The sequence below is a fragment of the Pieris rapae genome, chromosome 20 (assembly GCF_905147795.1).
Source record: "Pieris rapae chromosome 20, ilPieRapa1.1, whole genome shotgun sequence".
NCBI classification, from domain to species: domain Eukaryota; kingdom Metazoa; phylum Arthropoda; class Insecta; order Lepidoptera; family Pieridae; genus Pieris; species Pieris rapae.
Window position 1 is genome coordinate 2,204,686 of NC_059528.1, and position 17,240 is coordinate 2,221,925.

Consider the following 17,240-nt stretch of genomic DNA (forward strand, 5'->3'; position numbering starts at 1 on the left):
CTGCACTATATGTATCATTTAATACAATTAGTAAAAATTGTAAAAAATATTTGTATTTTTATATAATTGTAATGAATAAAGTAAGAAATTCTTAAACTATTAGTTCTATCATAGTATTAAAAAATAATTGCTCTCAGAGATCTCAGCTCTAAAGCTTTAATTACCTAAGTTATATGTGTTTAGCCGGAAATTTTATTCCGTAGTTATAATTTAACTACAGCTTTTTACAGATCATATAGTGCCAATCCTTCGATAGTTGGCAATCATCGTGGCTACTTTGATAACGGATACTGCACTTCGTATATACGAATTTACAGAAAAAGTAAATTGATTTCTTGCGGCTATATGTAAAAGTGTAATAAAATTTTGTAATTATAAAACAAAATAAAGTTCTTTACCACAGGACCAAACTTTTTAAATATGCTTGTTTTTTCTTTCTTAGCAGTGGCTTTGTGGCTTCTGCGTGCGACTCTTATACCTGAGGTCGTAGGTTCGATCCCGGGCTGTGCACCAATGGACTTTCTTTCTATGTGCGCATTTAAAATTTGCTCGAATGGTGAAGGAAAACATCGTGAGGAAACCGACATGTCTTAGACCCAAAAAGTCGACGACGCATTAAATCTAACAGTCACTTGAGGCTGATCACCTACTTGCCAATTAGATTAAAAAAAAATGATCATGAAACAGATTCAGAAATCTGAGGACAAGACCTAAAGAGTTTTTTCTTTTTTTAATAATTAACATATTTTTATTATTACTATGTAATTGTAACTACTGTATATACATTTGATAGTTATGATGACTAATAAAATTTCGTTTACATTTAAATAGGTTTTATATGAACCACTTCTCGCGTAAACCAAATACAATTTTATCCACAGATATGAGCATTGAGTTAAGTATGAAAGTGAAATAATGAAAAGGCCTTCGAATAATAAAATATGTATTTAAATATGCAGCCTTCCTATATGATGTAAGACTTTGAGAATTGGTATTTTCACCTTATTCGTCGAAGGAATTTATTTATCAAAAAGTTGTGTGGTCTTTCAATGGCCTAAATTTTTTGGACGGAATTTTATGTACGAGTGTGAGTATTGTATGGAATTTAAACATTGCAACGACTTTTTACAAGTATACTCTTAATCTTAATGACTTTTGCATATACTTTACTCATTACGTTTCTTATAAAACATAGACAACAACAGATAAATTATATCATCGTACGTCAATACTGAATGACAACTTACTAAACGGATGATTTTTTGACTAGTCTAAAAACTGACTGGCCTGAAACCCCAGTTCGACTGTTATACCCTTAATGCTTGGAATAAGTTCGTTGGCCCGTTTCTTGGTATGACGTCATTTTTTTATATTAATAGGGGGACAAACGAGCCTGCGGGACGCACAAAAAGGCAGTCTTCGCAGCCCATAGACACCAATTTTTAGTGGGTGTGTTTCCGGCCTTGAAGGGAGGAGTACGCTCGTCATCATCATTGTAGCCGATTATGCAATTATTTACATACATTAATAAATAGTTGTAACTTATCATGTATGAAGTTTTGTGAGAAAATAAATAAAGATTATTATTATTATTACTATCATTTACAATTACATATATAATTATGTTAGAAACGAAATAACATACTATTAATAAAAATGCTTAGCAATACTACTTTTTGAATATGATATTATGCAATTTATTACATATTTACGCATACGTAATTGCTTTATGAATTTAAAATATACATGACTTAATAGTATTTTAAATATTTAAACTTGTATTTTCTACGGCCAATGAAAGTGTTACAAAAATATTTTTTTATCTTGGGAACATCGTTTTTCTTCCGTGTTTTAATGAGTTTTAACAGGAAATCGTTCATGGTCCAGGGAAATAGCTTTAAAACTATAATACAGGAACGTTTTCATTTGCAAATCAGGATTTTACATTTTACATTACATTTTGTTTTTATTATTAAAAAAAATCTATATAATCATTATGAGCAGTATAAGCTGAGAGGTAGAATGTACGATTCTCTATACTGACATTTTCAGGTATTCTACTAATGGATGAACACAATTTTGGTGAAGGAAAACAACCTTTGAAAAAGGCCATAAGTACACCTACTTGTACTTTAATTAATCGATTTTTTTTTCATAGAACGTCTAGATAACGCCTAGATCTATGTCTTATCATATTAAGGACATCGATTGTACTATAAATTAGCTATTCCGGCATTATGATCGTGATCGATTATATTATAACTAAACAAGTTCATGAAACTATTGGTGAAAATCGCAAGACTAGACTTTCGTGAATATGTTCCAAAATAAAGTTGATATCTAATCCTTCAAATACATAACTATAATAATATAAACAATATGCGTGTAATTATGTGGTAATTACGGCGAAGTAAATAAGTGATATTAAATTATAAATCGTGTGAAAATTGAGCCCTTGAAATTTTCTCAACGTCGTGCTTGTTATACAATTATATTTCTCAATTATTTAAAATATTGCGTTACATTTATATTGTTTATTATTCAATATCGAGTTCATTTCCGATTAATCTCAAGTAGAACTAGTAAGAGAAGTTTGTTTTGGCTTTCTGTATTGTCTTAGCGTTTTGTATTATAATATGTTTAAGTATAAGATGTTATTAGATTACTTATAATTAAATAAGTTGTAATACATAATACATAACCCCCTCTGGGTTGTTTCTGAGATGTTTCCTTTCGAGGCCATCTTTAACCACTTCCTTTAAAACAAAATTATCACTAAGATTTAAAGACTGTTGCTAAAAATCTGAAACAATATCTTGTCTGTGCGAACCGGAAACAGAAAATATTCTTGTAGTGCAAAAATAGTTTAACATTAAATTGGTGTAGAAATCATAAGGTAAAATACAATTTACATGTCAAAAGAAAGTGACTGGCTGCCCACAACCCAGGGAATCCTAGTGCACTTTTTTACCTATATATCCTGTTTTTGCGTCTAATAAAGTTTTTTCTGCCTATTTTCTTTGATAAAATAAAAACTATAAAATTTTTTTCGTGTCTGAAGATAGATATGAATAAACAAATATTGATAAAAAAACTAGATTTTTTAAATCAAACTAAGAGGCTAAGGAATTTCAATCAACATTTATGCTATAATTGAAATTGTTTTTTTTTTGATTAGGTGTTAAGGTGCTTTTTGCAATGAGGCGACCTTTATGGGGTTAACCGTTGTTTTAAATATAACATAGCGTAAATTGCGTACATAATGTGTTTATGTATTAGCTTAAACCGTGAGAACTAACGAATTTAGTGTCTAATGCGCAACTTGTGTCCTTCGTGTAATAGATTGAGGAAATGGTTATATTCTATTATATGCTTTATCACATTCGAATAGAGATCATACCCGCTTGAAGAAATTACAGAACTGAAGTTGTATAAACACGCTGTTTTTTCGTAGTCGTACAAGACGAAAAGTGACTCATTTCCTGTTCATCGTTAGGTACAAACTTTTCAAATGTCACCTCTTAGCATTACGCCATTTTGCCACAGCTGTCAAATACTTCAGTAATATAGAAAAAAAATGTTATACGCAATACGAGATAAAATATTTTAGATATTCAAGCTTCATTCTAAAAGATATAATATTACATATAGTATTGTCTTTTATTAACATAACTTTTACACATTTAAAGATTTTTTTTTTCAACGGATTAAAACTATGTATTATAAAAAACTTATAAATATAAGCTTCGATCCGTTGAAGAAGTGTTTTCTTTATAACATATCACTTATATGTGTTAGCTGTTTTACATTTACCATATAATTGATATGTATAATGCTTTTGTTTTTAACTTACAAATTTAGTATTTATATTGTTCTTAATTTTTACCAATAATGGATAGCGAACCCAATATTGAAACTGTCGATATTAGAAGTTATAGAGTAATTTATAGGCAAGTAGGAATCACGAAGAATGTTCACCTGATATTAAGTGATTTCGCCGTCGATGAACATTTACAATGGCTAGCGGCGATTAGGTCTTTAAAGAATTGGTACGCTCTTTTCTTGGAGGATTCCATGTTGTATTGGAAATACCTTGAGTGTACTTAGCGTGACCAAATAATACATGTGTAAATTCATATTTTGGGCAGTGTGACTTTAGTACTGGCAGCATTTTTTCGCTATATGACGATATTTTTTTTATTTCAATCAAAAATTCATTTGAATTAAAAATACTTTTTTTACTTTTATTGTAAACATTTTATCTCTTTTTAGCTTTTTGACTTTAATCACTTGAAATACTTCAGATAAATAAACGAGGCAAAAGTCATTTGACGCTTATATTTTAATTGTACGTCTATGAATAAACCCATGGTCTTTTTCGGTCTTAATCTAATTTTAAACATCGCTGTATTATTTAAGTCAAATATGTAGGAGTTTCCAAGTCTTTTGTGATTCCCATAAGGAAGGAAGATGAAGAACACAAAATACCCCAATACGTTATCAGACTTTGTAAGTTATGTCAAGGTCAATTTGTTAATGATGCACGAAAATAATTAATATTACATTAAAAATCAAAAACTGTAATAATGATAGAGCGGTATTAGCCAAATAACTTCAGCATGGGACTCTCATCCCTGAGATCGTAGGTTCGATCCATGGCTGTGCTCTTTAAATTTCCGTCTATGTGCGCAATTGACATTCGCTCGAACGGTGAAGGAGAACATCGTGAGAAAACCACGTGCCTTAGACCCAAAAAGTCGACGGCGTGCGTCAAGCACAGAAGGCTGATTACCTACTTGCCTATTAGAGTGACAAATGCTCATAAAATAGATACAGAAATCTAATCACAGAACCTGATTATTATTATTACTAATTAAAGAGATAGAAAATCATTATTCGATTATTAGTTATGACAGTGAAAATGAATTTGAACTTAAAACTTTTATTTCAATGATCACTGATAGTTTTCTACACTGTGGACTTCATTTTCCGGATTCGTCTTAGCGTATAAGTGAAAATTACTCAAGGTCAAATCTATTAGTTTTGAATTGAGTGAATGTCATTTAAATTACCGGTTTATATGTTTATTTTAAACATATTACAAACTGTTGTTTTATTCTGCCGCCCATACAGTCACTTTGATAGAGGGATCGCCAGAGTGTCGCCAGCGTTTTAAGAATAGGAACACTCTTCTCGTTTACTCTACTTTACTTCAGTGGGCGGCTGGTTCTAGGTTGCGGTGGTGGCAAAAACTGCCTTAAAATCGCGATACGGTAGGAATTTAATATATTTTTGTTAAATATCGTATTTAAAATTGTAACTAATTAAATACTTTTTACTTAGTAACCTAAGCTAAGCAAGTTTTATTTACATTAAGACTAAAAGATTTATGTTAGTACATTCATAGATTATTCTATCCGTATATTGATGTTCAAATTTTCATAATCAATTTGTATTAACGGCTTTATGACTGTGACTTACTGGGCTATAAAAAGCCGATCTACGAAATGCAATAATCTGATTTGGCTCAGGCTGTACCCCTAGGCTTTTAAACACCACTTTTATTGGATTTTTCATTCTATAAGCGCAAAGCAACATGGATCAACTCTAGTACGAATAAAAGATCGTGATGAAACTGGAATGCCTTAGAACCAACATCTTCTCTTTCAGAGATAAAGAGAGTGTAGTAGGGGGGAATTTAAATGGGACCCAGGGGTACCCAGGTGTACGGTATTTTAATGGGACTTACAAATTACAAGGTTACTTTATTCTGTAGACACGCTTGGATACTTGTGCAGTTACGAAAAAAATATTTTTTTATTTTTTTATGAGTAATTTCGTCATTATGAAACGTTATATTGTGTAATATAATACCGTATTGCATCAGGTTAGAAAGGATTTTTCCTTATAATTCGTTCATATTTTTTATATGACTAAACGATTTCTCAATACTCTTACTAAATGACCTAGAAGTTTTTCCTTTTTTTCAACTTTTTAATTTTAAAGCATTGTATAATGTCAAGGATAATTAATAAAAAATGCTTTCGTCGCTAGCGGGAAATCAGACCTGATAGCAAAATTAACTCTTAATTCATTTTTTAAAATCAGCTTTAAAACTATGTACATATTATTATATTCGATAGTAAGCTAATCAATTTAAAAGTGTTGTTAAGCTAATAAATCTTTTGAAATGGGTAATTTATGTTTTATTTTTTAGAATGTAACTGGTCTGTTAATTTTTTTTTCTTTTTAATTTAATTATTTTGAATTTGGAACGACACAACGTTATTGAATCTTAAAACTCTTTGGAGAAAGCAGTGGCGAAATTTCCTTTGGAAACAGTGCGTAAATAAAGATTCGTGGCCAAACAGATTAAACACCTGTGTAAAAGCCAAAGGTGGCTATTTCGAATAGAACTTTTTTTAGCTGAGACTTTAATAAACATCTAGGTACATATCATGGAGGTAGTTGAATATAGACTTTCGACTCGCTTAGACTGTTAAGAAACAGCCTTTTATAATTTACCTTTTATCTATTTCCTTGCTAATAATTTTAATTATTTATAAACAAGTAATAAAAACGCAGTTAATTCATTTTTGTATCGCGCAGCCCGGACATACAATGACCACTATTTAAGCCTAGACTTGTTTAGGTTATCGCGTAATGTGGTTAAAAAGTGTATTAAGTATATATTCATAGGGCAAAATCACCTACATCATGAGCACACCCCTCATACACACCACCACACAACACAACCAAATTAGGCTTAGTTAAATGAATTAAATCACAATTAGTTAAATGTATTAAATACTTTTTGTTTGTTTGTTCCCTTTTGTAAATCTTTTTGTAGTAAATGTATCATGCATTCCATCTTTGGCTATATTTTCAGTGTATTTGTTTGAAATTATATATAATTTATGTTAGCTGTAGGATTACGACATAAATAAATAAATACATTCCTGGGTCTCATACTGGGATGTGGTTGCGTTGCGACGTCTTCCTTTATCAAGAAATATTCTTGAGTCTTGACCGCTAACTTGAGCAATGTTATGAATAAAAATTCTATAACACCTACTAAGACATTGATACATTTTTTCTCGAACTGCGTCTTGGTGTTTGAAAATGTATGACATCATTTTGCATATGGATTTCTCATATCGGTGGACTCAGCAGGGAGCCATCTTAGAAGGCGAACGCCAATTAATTTGCAGTTTTTTCTTCTTTTAGTTGTTGGAAAAGAGTCTGCATATTTTTAATAGTAAATTAAATGTTTGTAAGACATGTTATATTGAATTTGTATAAATAAGGCTTCAAAAATAAAAAGGTTGTATGTTAGCATTTTGTATATATAAAAGTAATATACATCGATAAAATTCAAGACACTGTTAAAATATACATATCAAAATTATTATTTCGATAGCTAAGATAGATAACTTCACGCCTTCACGCCATGTTCAAAAGACAATTCTTCATCAGATTAATTAAAAACCCTGATTGCTCTTCATTAAAGGATTAGGCTGGTAGTGACACTTTCAGTCAACATAATGACGTCATAGCATCGAAGATTCTCGAGGATTCCCGTCGTCGTAGGCAAAACAGCACCTTCCTTCATAGCCAGGCTTATATGGGGCTCTGGCTTTGATATACTGCAGATATTAGATCAAGATATAACGCGCCGTGACTATAACAACCGATTTGCATATTGCTTATAACGATTTCCTACATAACAATTCTCTCACGTGGTAATTCATATAGATCCGTGCTTATAAACGTGATTTAATGGTAAAGATTACGTTTTGCTCCCGAGTCATTGAGAGACGGTATGTATTAGTTATACGAAACGTTGACCATGTGAGTTAAATCTTTGTGGTCATAGATATACACCCCGGCTGTGTACACATTTTAGTAGTTAAACTGCTTTGAGTACTAACATAAGATAATATAAAACAAAAGACAAAACATTAGCGTTTCGTTTTATTGTGATTCCAGCACCTCTAAAAATGATGCCTGTGATTGCCAACACTAGACCAATCACAGACATCACTATCTTTCTTGCAGTTTGGTAATTCGTGTTTTGTTTCATATCTTTACACCGATTTAAATAATATTATGACGTCAGACGTCACTGTTGACGTTATCTAGGGGAAAATTATAAATAATATTCATGACATATTGACCGATGTTGCGTAAAAATTTCCGATGACGAATATAAAATACGATGATGCAGATTTCCTATTGATTCGTAGAATTTTTTTAAACGCTTTCTATTTTTAATGGCATTAACTAGTGAATGAAGGATTATCACCAGACCAAACATGAAACTGGAAGTATTGTGAAATGTTATCTATAGACTATACTAACTATATTTCAGTAATTAGTAAGTAGTAGAAATAATTAGTAAGTAAAACATATTAGTCAAACCAAGACCATCTTAAAGCCTTAGTTGTTGCTTTGGTTGAAATTCTAGTAATATTCGAAAATATGTATACTTATATATATAATTCTACTGAATGTCACTGAGCTGCCCTTAAACGGCTGGACCGATTTGAATGAATTGTTTGTAAACGTTTGTATGGCGCTGCAGTCGGCACTTTTAAACTTTGTTTAATATCCTAATCGCTTGAAATATCATGAAGGACAACGTCGGGTCTGCTAGTTAAATATAAAATAGTCGCTGTTACATCATGGCAAATTGGGGATTGTGGTGACAAACAACCACACATATACATTAAATTATAATTGAACTTATTAAAGTACTTGCAATAATTTGGCTTAAAATATAATTAAAAAATGAATTATCATAAATAAAATTTAAGTTCTTGTATCATAAATTATATGTTTAAATTAACCATAATAAGTTTAAACGTATGCTGCTAATTGCATATTAAAAATAGCCCTGATTCAAGATCAATTACTTTCCCTATAACTCGGATATTTTTCGAAATTGTACTTTGCAATGAGATTTTATAATAAGTATAAATGATAAAGTAATAAAAGGAGATCTTGAAATGTTCGTTGTGATCTTGAATTCGTTTGGAAATATTTCAGTGGGCAGATAGTTGCACATAGTGGAATAAAATTTAAATATCACAAAAAAAAATTTCTACATAATTAAAGAAATGTAATTTTTTTTATTTGGGTGGTGGGCGCGGGCATCGTAAAAATTTACTCCAATATTTTTTCCTTACGCGCCAAAATAAATATAACTTCAACTTCATATAATATTATAATAATTTTCATATTTATGAGAAATTGTTATTGTTGGGTTTCCTATCTACGCAGTGTAAGAAAACAAAGTTCGAAGAATAATAATTATCTCGGTACAATAAATTACTATGTATTTATTACACGAGTAAATAATTTCTTCTGTGAATTCAATGACTATATGAGGATTTATGACGCAATCATGTATCAATAACTAATTCGGCTTAGGGTCCTTCAAAAAGGGGCGTACCAATTCTTAAAATGTGGGAACGCAAATTCGAGCGAGTCTGTCTTGCTTAGAACATATAAATTTATAATTATTTTAAAATAAGTGTTGTTTGGTTTTAAGTGATATCCATGGGCGGTGATATCACTTAACATCAGGTCTCTAGCCTCTTGCCCGTTTGCCTACTATAACATTAAATGAAAATGCATTACAGGTGCGTACATAGCACATAAACGTGTCGGAAGTAAAACTTATTTATAAATTAATTATTACAAACTTAAAACTACGAATTATCTGCGTATATTGTCTTCGTAAATGCTTCGGGTACAACGATACAATTTATGAAGATGCACTATTAATGCATAAAATTTACAAACGAAACCAAAAGCAAACATTAAATCAGAAATTTAGTAAAGAAAATACAAAAACTAAGTGCTATAGGCACTAACAAATAATATATAACTATTGTCAGTTCACTCAACAGTCAAAAAAGGTCCATTAACCTATGTAACTAAAGTTGTACACCGAAAAATGTCTGTCCATATTCGGTATCAACACTTAATAAAACGCAATTTCACCAGATATGCGTATTGCGTATACAATTTGGCAATCTATTGTCCTATTCTTATATTAACTGTTTATATATTTTCTTCCTATCACGCCTTCCCGCTTAAGGAAAATGAACGACTACAAATACGTTTTATTCAAGTTTTTAATTTTTGTATTGCATATATACAAAACTTTTTGCTATATATCTTGAATCTCCCGCAAAAGGTGAAGGCTGTTTACTTTTCAAGTTACAATATTTTCTTGGTGAATATTTTAGAAATACAATTTTAAAGTGTTTATTAAGATGTGTCATTAGATTAGATATAAAATAATGTTACATATCTTATATATAAAATTCTCGAGTCGCGGTGTTTCTGGTTAAACTCCTCCGAAACGGCTTGACTGATTCTCATGAAATTTTGTGTGCATATTGGGTATGTCTGAGAATCGGACAACATCTATTTTCAATCATCCCCCTAAATGTTAAGGGTAGCCCATCCCTAAATATTTTTTTAAAATTTTTAGATAAAATTTTTTTATCAACTGTATCAACAGCATCAAAAATACATACAACCCAAAATTTTCAACCCTCTACGATCAACCCCTATTTTTTATTATAAATGATGTAATACATGGCAAAACATCGTTTGCCAGGTCAGCTAGTAAGTTTTATAAATATGCAAAATGGCTATCTCAAGTCCGGCAAACAGTCTGGCTCTGGACTAACTGAATGGTAAATATTATATTGCTTGGCTACCGCGACATGAAAATACTATTCATAATTAAATCACGGATGCGATTAAAATCCCACGCTCGTGACAACTGTTTTATAAGTATTTAAAATAGCTATGGTTGTAAGAGGTTCTTTATAGATAAAAGTTAAAATATCTTTATAAAGTGAAACTTTAATTACATCGTCTCAAACTTTTTGGTCTGTGTAGCGCACGTCGCGTGACGGTCGGCCGCGGAGTAGGGATAAAGTGAAAGGCGCTCGTCATAAGCTGGGTATCGATACGCGCTCCAAGAGGTCGAACATTGGCGCGCGCTCCAGCCGCGCGAAATTGATACCACTTTTGTTCGTTGGAGCGCCCGGACGCGGAGCGGTCCGATCCGACGCGTGTCGGTTTTTTAAAACTTAAATCTATCAGGGGTTTTATCGAAATTAACTATTCTGACTGGCCTGACGTTCCCGTGAGTAACAAGCATGGTCATGCTTTTGAAATGGACAGCAGTACAAATCAATTTTTAATTTATTAATTTAAAAACCATTTAAAAATCCATAAAAAGAAGCCTACATTAATTAGAAAGTAAAAAAAAAACACAGACTACGGAAATGAATAAATTACCTTGTAAACATTCGACAAGTCAACAAACATATAAGCCAGTATTTTATATTATCACATTACAAATATATTAATTCCTTATTCAAATAATTCTTTTAAAGAGCAACAGGTGTTGCAATAGCTTTGAATATAAAATTTATTAAACATTGTTACGTTTTTATATGGGACAATAATGGCTTTAATTTTTAGTTCACGATATACTAAGTATAATAGAGTTTTGTAGTTTTAACAGTCTACAAAACACGTTAAGTTCCAGTTTTGCAATTTGACGAGTAATTTCGTTTTTAATAGTAGTAATATGTTAGAATTGGTAAATTTTTATTGGTCATGGTCAATAAAAAACAAAAGACGAATTTTGCTGAAATAAAGACAGTAACAGAAACATATATTTTTTTGAAAATCCTTGCATACAGCAATACTAACTTTTCAAAATAAAATCGTCTTCTCTTAGCAATATATCTTATCTTCGATATTTAGGGTACTAAGGTTGATGTCTTGATATACAGGACACCCTGTATATCAAGTATGGTCGAAAACGCCCTGTTCCGGTGAAGATCAGGATTCTAAACAAATCAACGTAGATTTCCCCTTTGGCAAATATAAGAATGCAGTCGCAATTTCTGTTACCAAGAAAATTTGGTCTTAACAAAATATTTATATTCTGACTCTAGCCTTTAATAATGAATAGTAAAGTAAGTTCATTTAATGTAAATCATTAGATGTTGTACCAAAGGAATTGTGGAACTTTATTTCCTCATCATTAATTTATGAGTCCACATAATTATTCATAGTAAGTTTTCCGTAAACTTATAAAGAATTACGCTACAATAAATCGAATTGACTATAATTGTTAATTTATGTTTTTATTGTATTTTGTTTCTATTTTATACATCTTATCACGTAAAGGATATGTGGTTTTACAAATACACAGTGTAAATATTGATAAATCATCATTTATCAGGTTATTTGTAAAAAAGTTTTTTTTATAAGAACGAAGTGTTCAAAAGCTAAAGGTTACGTAGTAACTCAATAGTTAATACAGAGTTAAGTATAATTCCTGTATGTCAAAAAAAGATTCCTGGCGAATGATGCGTGTTCTCTGGGCATGGGCAGGCTGATAAAGCAGTAATAGGCTCTTTAAGATATACAATCCTATCTATTTAACTTATGGCTTATTATTATGAATATATGGATATGAATTACTTCAGTATAAATAGGTAACACGACAGAATCTCTCGGCTGCATTTTCAGACTATGGGGCGATCGTCGACATCTACGACTTTTTCTTAATGTAAAGTGGGAACAAACCGTGATTCATGTGGTATAAAATTATTTCAGTATAATTGGTATTATTACTATTTTCTTGTATAGCCAAGTGCACATTTCAAGGATCGTCATGCTCACTCAAATGTCATTGCTTGTGGCGGCGTCCATGCGTCGGGTTGTCTCTCTCCCTAAAATATGGCGAGGGGCCCGATGGCTGGCCATGCGTCATACTCGTGAACGGGTACTACTTGTGGTGACTGGTCGTACTTGAATTCGTATATGCGGTGATATTAGTTGTTTATACTACGTATTTGCGTATTGTTCTCACGAGTATGTAAGTGCGTGCTCCTATTTCACCAAGCCTCCTGCTGATAGAGGACAAATCTTTGTTTTTAATTTATTTTTTTATTCTTTATTACTCAATATGTCATATGGAACATGGTGTAGTGGTTGCAGCTCCTTACAAACATTGTGTAAAAAAAACTTGGCGATTTAAAAGAGTGGCGGAGAGTTTATTGCCAGTTCTTCTCTTCCGTTCTACGCCCTTGATTTGAGAACTGGCAGTAAATGTAAAATTAAATTCATTTAATATTTCTTTTTTTGACGTTCATAAGTGTACATTGTTACCTACATGAATAAATAAGTTTTGAATTTATCATGGGGTCAAGCTGCTCATGTCGAATGTATTTTTATCCTACAGAAGAGGGCTATACGTGCAATCTATAATTTAAAACGTAGGGAATTTCTGCGAGTAAAATTCGAGGAAATTCATATAATTACCTTTCCCTAGCAATATATTTATAAAAATATTATTTATGTATACTAAAATAGTGATAAGTTTACTTGAATTGAACATACGCACAAAGTTAACACTTGGAACAAACGTAGGCTGCAATTTCTCCGTACTAGATTATCTAAAGTTTGTAATTCATTTTTGGTAAAAGGGATACTCTTCTTTTATAAAATCCTAGAGGCTCTTTTACCTTTGCCTTTTGGTATATTTAAGAAATGTATAAAAGAAAAGCGGTGTAAAAAGACCTTATTATAAAGTTAGTGATTATATAGTTGATAAAAGGGCCTGGGACTAGTGGTAGCTACTTCTAATTAATTTGCTATATTTGTTATAAAATAAATGTTGTTTAATGATTTGTTTTTTTTAAAGATTACTGAGAGTTTTTTACCCCGGCTTTATCTCTCGGCCCTTTGTCTTCTTCGACGATGAGTAGGGATGCCTACAGGTTCCATCCAGGATCCATAATAAACATTTTTTTTTTAAATATATGTAAGTAATTGGACCGCTCCATTCAAGAGGAAGTAGTTGACACATTAGTCAAAATCATGACGAAAGGTTTAACTTGTAACAATGTATATAACGTTTTACCTATAAATAAATGTAGAAATTTATTGCTATATAAATTATATAAATAGAACCTCTGAAACATAATGTATGTTATTCATTAGCATAGAAAATTATTGAACGAGCATAAAATGATTTATTGATAAATATATGTCACTTATGACGTGTACCTTTCTATCACTCATTGAATAATTTATATTTCAACATGTAAGTCGTAAAATTTCAAGTGCAGTATTATTGTTACTTATGACGTTTCATACTATTCTTGAGACACTAATTACAAACTTTGCTGTTAGAAAGTGACATACACAATTGACGTTTGCATAATTTAATTTATTTATGACGTACTATTTGTATTCATTGAGCTAATCTGTGGACGTAATCGCATCCACATTTCGTTCGTTTATATAGTTATATTGAAAATTAATAGAGGGTATACCTTAAAACATAAACTAATGCAACGGGCAAGTTAACACTGCTTCAGACACTCCAGCCATGTTCTATATTCTGTCTGGATTCCTAAATGTCGCCTTGTTTTGTGTGTTGTGTATAAAAATGTAAAAAATATAAAAGTTTAATAAAAATAAAAATAGTCAAAAGGTTGATCAACCTTTTGACTATTTTCTGTAAAAAAAATGTTGCGTTTTAATAAAATTTTAACTACTTTTTCTCGCTATTATTGATAGCTTCGAAAATCGAATTTATCGCCACAACCTTACTGAGAATTCATACAGTGCTAGGAGGATTTTAAAAATAGAATTAGCTCTTAAGAATTGCTGCCTAAATATTTGACCCCGCAGTGAGGTGTTTCGGGAGGGCTGTATGCTTTAACCCAATGTCTCATTATTCAGTGTAAACAGTAAAAGACGCTTTTACTTTATACCATACAATGGGTCATATTACAGAAGATTGAGTTTCTATGACGCATCTAGAGTAAAAGTTATAAGTGCAGCTTAGAAAATCTTACCTACCACATTAGACCACAATTTGCTATGCATATGTGGTTTAAAATATAATTTATGTAATTTTACTGAATTTAAAACTAATTGTGGTGCAAACAACTACGATGGTCATATTATTAAAAAAACATTTAAATACATTTTCTTTTGCGTAATAGCGAAATATGGCATATGCTCTGGAGGACCTCCAATGGTTTATGAAGTGCATACATCTCTCTCAAATGACCGAAGCACCCACTATGGAATGGGTGTCTTTGGGCTGCGATGACTGACCTTTAAGCGTTCCGTAGGTTCGTTATCAACTCTATCCTACAAATTGGTCTCGTTGAATCTATTTCTCTTATATATACACATATTATATAAAGTGTTATTGTCACTGAGTCAGTGATATCGATACAAATAACACAGACAGAAAATAGCCTTACACAAAATTACTATAAACATGTTTACTATGCCGTCTGACGCATCGTTGCCCGCATCATCAACAGGAAGACAAGATTACAAAGAGTTTACTTCAGTGTTACATTTAGAATTGGGTCAGTTATAATATTACTTCATGGTTATTTTAAATTACACAAACAATAATGGTCTAAGTTTTACTTGTTTCGTCGGTAATTTTTATTTTCAGGTAGCGAAACTATTTTAACTGGACATGTTGGGTCCAAAATTAAAAAAATCTTACGACATTTTCTATCGAAACTCAGAATGAGAGTCTAGCTGACTTTGTATAGAACAAACGGGTAGAATGCTCAAAAGATTTTATTAATACCGTGTCCCGTGGACATTGACACCTAATGCTTTCGAGTGCGTTGCCGGTTTATAATGCTGTTCTATTAAATAACACATAGTTAAATTGATTCGAAAATTGTAGTAGTTTTAAGGTAAATATTTACGCGTCATTTTAAAAGAACACATAATCTTTGCACAAAGTCTCTACATCCGATGTTACAAGGATATTATTAAAAAAAGTAGAGCTTTAGACAAAATACACCTAGATTAAGGTGATGGAAAGGTGTCAGCGAAGATTATGCGTCTGCTGCTTATCGCTGATAAATGTCTTATGAAAACATTTGTTGGAAAATTTCGGAAAATTTGAAAGTGCGTAGTGGCTCTAATGATTATTTAATAGGTGAATTAGAAAATGTGTTTAAGATGATAAGGTAATTGCTACAAATGTATATGTAATGCTTCTGTAGCGATATTAGTGCCAGCGCCTTAAAACTTATTACTTCAGTCAGAAGGGCTGCCTTCAGAAGGGCTGCCTTCAGAAGGGCTGAAGAAGCCCTTTTATGAGTTACAGAGTACTGGTGCTGCAACGTGCATAATTGAATTTAACAATTTCAATTAAGTGCTATGAAAATAACATTGTTAGAAACTAGCAGTCGAGGCTTTTGTCACACACGTCTTAAATACAAAAACTTCCAACTTTAAAAGGTCCATTTGTAAATCTAAACCATTCTCGAATGTTCTCGAATACACAAAACATTTATTTTAAATTGTTCCAGTCGGTCTGGAGTTTAATTATATATAAACACTCTATAGATTTGTATGCACGGAATCATTACATAGTAACTATTTAAATCATTAATATAAATTATGTAACAACAAAAAATATACTTTATATATGTAACTAAGTAGTAGCTACTAAATTTCGGTCCTTCAAGAAAAGAACGTAGGTACTGGTTCTTAAAAGGCCGGCACCGCGCTTGCGAGCCTTCTGGCAGCGTGAGTGTCCATGGGCGGCGGTGTTACTTAACATCAGGTGAGCCTCCTGTTCGTCTACCTCCTGTATCATAAAAAAAAACATAGTTCAATATTTTTTTTTTGGCTTTGAGGATGTGTATATGGGGTGTGGTCATAATGCAGCCTGCAGGTTTTTTATTCCAGAATATAACAAGGTAAATTATATACGGTATATAAAAAAATTCTGGATGAAGTACTAAATTCTAATTAATATAAGGTTTTAATCAGATAAGAAGGTAAACGTTAATATTTAATTGTAAATGTGAAACATAAAGATTCATACTACATTTTCATCATTTTCATATCATACACAACATAACATAGAATTTATCAGTCATGATCTAAAGAAGGAACTTCAATTCCGAAGCGTTAATAAAAAAAAATTAAAAATGTTTTATTGTTTCTCGATTTCTTCGTTTACCTAAAGCAGGTATTTTATTACCAATTGCATAATTACCGAACCTTGTAGTGAAAGCGAACGTGCAATAAAATGTTTTTGCTACTTTTTCTTTGATCCCAAATTAACAATGCACTTCTTAAAACTTTCGCTTTCTTAAACATTTCAAAACAATGGTTTTTTCTATTAAATGCTA